The sequence below is a fragment of the Octodon degus genome, unplaced genomic scaffold (assembly GCF_000260255.1).
Source record: "Octodon degus isolate 3935 unplaced genomic scaffold, OctDeg1.0 scaffold00059, whole genome shotgun sequence".
NCBI classification, from domain to species: domain Eukaryota; kingdom Metazoa; phylum Chordata; class Mammalia; order Rodentia; family Octodontidae; genus Octodon; species Octodon degus.
In genome coordinates, this window is record NW_004524635.1 from 8,503,946 (window position 1) to 8,508,836 (window position 4,891).

Here is a 4,891-nt window from a genome sequence, read left to right on the forward strand (position 1 = left end):
CGCCCCCTGGTGGGCTGAGCTGGCCACACACACACACCACACTCTCTCTCTCTCTCTCTCTCTCTCTCTCTCTCTCTCTCTCTCTCTCAAATAAATAAAAAAAAATTTAAAAATCACACTAATTGAATCAAAACTGAAAGCTTTTACTCTAAACTCAGGAAGAAGACAAGAGTATCCATTGTCACCACTCTTATTTAATATAGTGCTGCAAACTTGTAGCCAGATTAATGAGAAAAGAGAAAGAAATAAAAAGGAATGAGATAGTAAAAGAAAGAGTTAAATTATCATGATTTGTGGTTGACATGATACTCTACACAAAAACTCTAACCAAAGACTCCTAGATTTAATAACCAAATTCATTAGGATAGCTGGATACAAAGTCAACACTTAAAGTCAACACTCAATAGCTTTTCTGTACACAAATATGAATTACCAAAGCTGAAATAAAGAGATATAAAAAATCCCAAATAAACCACTATAAAACTCACTGACAGAATAATTAGGAAAACACCTTTATAATAACATTGAAAAAATGGAATACCTAGAAATCAATCTGACTAGAGAAGTAAAAAAGGTCTCTAGATTAAAACTACAGCAGTCTGAAAAAGGAGACCAAAGAGAATATCAGAAAATGGAAGATATCTTTTGCCCTGGGGTAGGAAAAACCAATACAGGAAAAATGGCCATACTTCTAAAATTGTTATACAGATTGAATACAATGCCAATCAAAATTCCAATAGCATATCTCATTGAATTAAGAAAGCATTACTAAAATTCAGAAGTGACCTAAAAGAGCAAAGGTATTTCTGGGAAGCAAAGACAAAGATGAGGGCATCACAAAACCTGACTTGAAATTATACTACAAAGCTACTGTGACAGCATAGTACTGGAATAAATAAATCAGACCCAAAAATCAATGGAGGAAAGTAGAATATGCAGAAACAACTTTAGACAGGCCTCTCCACTTTGTGTTTGACAAAGGTGCCAAACATAGACACTGGAAGAAATAAACCTCTTCCATGAACAGAGTTGGAAAGTTGATAAAGTTTCCACATGGCAAAGATCAAATTTAGACTGGTATTACTCCCCATACCCCAAACTTAAATTAAAATGGATAAAATATCTAAATAATAAAACAGAAACATTATATCTGCTAGAAGACAGGACAGGAGGCAGGGGGAGAATCCCAAATTTAAGGACATTCCTGGCAACTCAGCAATCTTCTAAAACCCTGTCTCACAATTTTAAAATAAAAAAATAAATACACAATAAATAGTCTAAGGATATAACTCCCTGCAAAAGTCTTCTACTGCAATCAATCAATTAATCAACCAATCAATTCATTGGGATTGCTTCCCATGAGATGGTAATATTTAGGGTTCTGGTTACATATACCAGTAAAAATAGACTTCAAGGTAAAAAACATTAGTAGATATAGACAGTAATTTTCTAATAATAAAAGTTTCAATTTATTAGGAATAACTGTTAAAGTCTAAACTTTCATGTACCTAAAATATGTAAAGCAAAAATTGATGGAAATAAAAATAGAAATTTACAACTCCACCATTAGTATTTTACTCTACTTCTTATAGCAATGAGTATAGATATATCAATAAGGATATAGAAAACCTGAATATCATGATAATCTTGGCCTTATAAGCATATGTAGAATTCTAAACCCAAATATTAAGAAGTACACATCAAAGACATGCAAATTCATCACTGGTAATCTCCATTTTGGCCCTCCAAGAAATTTTGGCATGGTTTATTTCCATATGACCTACAAGGAAACTTATTCTTAATATTTGATACTTATAGAAACGCAATCTTTTGAGCCTAAGAACTCTCTCCCATAATAGACAATCTCTTCCACACTCCACAACAGCGTGTTCAGTAGATTAACTTATTTGTAAAATCAATAAACAATTATTGTTAGAGTTCCTTCTTTGGGCTAAGAGTGATGTTATGCATGAAGAAAATTCATTCTTATTGCTTGATTAGCATTGTCCCTCAAGAATCTTTGTGAGCAATTAAACAAAAATAACATTACAGACTATAAAGACTATACTGCTAATGTGAATTGTATAATAAACAACCAGAAAATCTTGTGGTATATAAAAATAAATTTATTTTGTTTACAAATCTATGGATTGACTGGTGGCTTTGTGCTCTAATCTGGTTTCACCTGCTGTCAAACGTGTTTGCTCACATAACTGCAGTCACGTAGCAAGTTGGCACCTCCAGTGTTCCTTTGTATGGAAGGACTTAGCTCTCCGCTCATTGTGTGTAGTCTCCCAACTTCCAGCAGGATAACTAGCATCTTTGCTTGGTAAGGGACCCATGAGACAGTGGAAGTACACTGTCTTGTACTTCTGAGTACAAGAGCTGTGGGCTCAGAACTGACACACGGCTACTCTTGCCGTATTTTATCGGCCAAATCAAGTCTTAAGTTCAGTCTACATTACAGGGATGGGGAAATAGAATCCACCTCTTAATGAAAGGAGCTACAAAGTCACATAGCAAACAGACAGGAGAAGAAGGTTAGAGAATTTAGGGGCATTTTTGCAATTAGTCCCCTACAAGGGATAAATTGATTCAGTGACAAAAGCTACCATAGCATAGATTTTAAATTAACAAGAATGTTTTTCTTGTAAATAGATTATTTCTTAAAAATATATATGTTTTATTTCATTTTATTTATTTTACTGGGGAAAAAAGTATATATTTAGAATTAGCCAGCAGGACTCAGTTTAGATGATCCCAATTTTGTTGACAACATCCAATTCATCATAATCGGGAGCCAGTCGAACATATGCCTTCTTCTCTCCATCAGGCCTGATTAGGGTATTGACCTTGGCAACATCGATGTCATAGAGCTTCTTTACAGCTTGTTTGATTTTGTGCTTATTGGCTTTGATATCTACAATGAGCATGAGTGTGTTGTCCTCAATCTTTTTCATGGCTCACTCTGTGGTCAGGGGGATCTTCATGATGGCATAGTGGTCAAACTTGTTTCTCCTGGGGGTGCTCTTCCAAGGGTACTTGGGCTGCCTCTGGAGCTGCAGTGTCTTGGGATGGCGGAAGGCCGGTGACATTCATATCTTCTTCTTTTGTGGCTGTGGATGCTTTTCAGCAGGGTCTTCTGGGCCTTCAAAGCTTTTTCTTTGGCTTCAGCTTTGGGAGGGGCTTCCTTCACCTTTGGCGCCATCTTGGTAAAAAGGCTCTTACACATTTTTTTACATTTGATTTTTAAAAGGAATCCATACATTCAAATATGTTTCAGATGTAAAGGATCAAGTTAGCGCATGAAATGATAATGAAAGAAATATGAAAACAATTGCGGAGGTTTATTAAGCTAACACAAAGCTAAATTTCTTTTTGAAGGCCTGGATCAAATCTTCAGCACAGGAAGACGAATATTTCTATGCATATTGGATAAGAAATAAGATAATGGATATAAAATAGAAGACAAATTAATAAATGGGTAGGCCAAGATATCTTAGGAAAATATTTCTATTTGGACTGCATGATTCTAAAATTTAAATACTAAGATCTTTTAAGGATTGTCCTTTCTAGAAAATGAAGTGCCTGTTTTTTATAGTTTATCTAAATCATACGCACCAATATTACCTTTTATCCAGTTTTATGGATACAACTCCCTTCTGTATCATATTTGGTGTACAACAGCGAAGACAGATGGTATTTGTGGTATCATGGCAATGTGGGGGCAGAAATTCTCATAAGCATGAAACTGAAACAGGTTAAGAAATGCAATTTTCACTTCCCATGAGCCAGAAAGCTATATTATGAACACTTTGTCAACCAATTCTCCAAGAACCAGGGTTCCTTGGGTATTAATTCATACATTTAAAAAATAGGTCTTCACTAACGCAACTGGTTTAAAGTTCCTCATAAGCAAGACTTATGTTTTCAAGAACAAATTAAAAGAGCAGTTCCTTTTGGAGCAGTAAATACTATGCCATGAAATTTTGTTTGTGTTCTTGCACATTTGCTGAATCTTTGCCCAGCTCCACACCTGCAAGAAATAAAAGTTATTTTTTAAGAAGAAGTGCTTATACAACTCTTTTGAGAAAAAAGTAAACTGTATTATTGACAGAATCAGCAACTTAATTAAAAAGTCTGTTAATGCTGGTGTTAATAAATCTGGCATATTGTCAATTTAGATTGACACTATGCGAACTGATACTTGTCAGTAATATGTAACAAAATTTGGATGAGAATATTGTTTATCTGAATTAAACTTTGATTGTTTGAAAATATTGGAGGTTTTTACCGATATTTTGCAATCAAATCTACTATTTAAAAAAAAACAAATGTTCCTTTTAGAAAACCAAGGTGGAAGGGCCAGCCAGATAGCTCAGCAGACTAAAGCACCTTCTTGGGCAGAGCGCAGTGGTTGGGGTTCAATGCTCGGCTTGCTGTACTGGCTCCGCCCCCAGGGCATGCTGAGACGGGGATTGAGACTGAGTATGGTGGCTCGTATCTGTAATCCCAGCGCTTGGGAGGCTGAAAACAGGAGAATCATTGTGAATCCAATCTACCTAGTGAGACTCTGCAGACCGTGTACTAAATTCATAAAAAGAAAAAGAAAACCAAGATGAAATAATAGCCTGTATAATATTTACCTTCTGTCTAGAAGAAACCACTAAAACATAATTATCAGTTTTACAATTTTACACAAAAAAATAATTCTTAAATGATGGAGATGTGCACTGCTTGGATTTCAAACCTGAGTAACTGATGGTCATCTTAATTTAAAATATTAATTAAGATCTTATTACATGCCAGGCTTGTTTGTAGAAGGTATACAGCACATACATGTATCATTCTCATGTAGCTTACAGTCTGATAATTTTATTGTTAAAATCAA

At 34.9% G+C, this 4,891-nt stretch overlaps 1 pseudogene; it reads right to left on the minus strand.

Moving 5' to 3' along the window:
- Positions 1 to 2,750: 2,750 nt before the first annotated feature.
- Positions 2,751 to 3,208, minus strand: LOC105742559 (annotated as a pseudogene).
- Between the last annotated feature and the right edge of the window lie 1,683 nt (positions 3,209 to 4,891).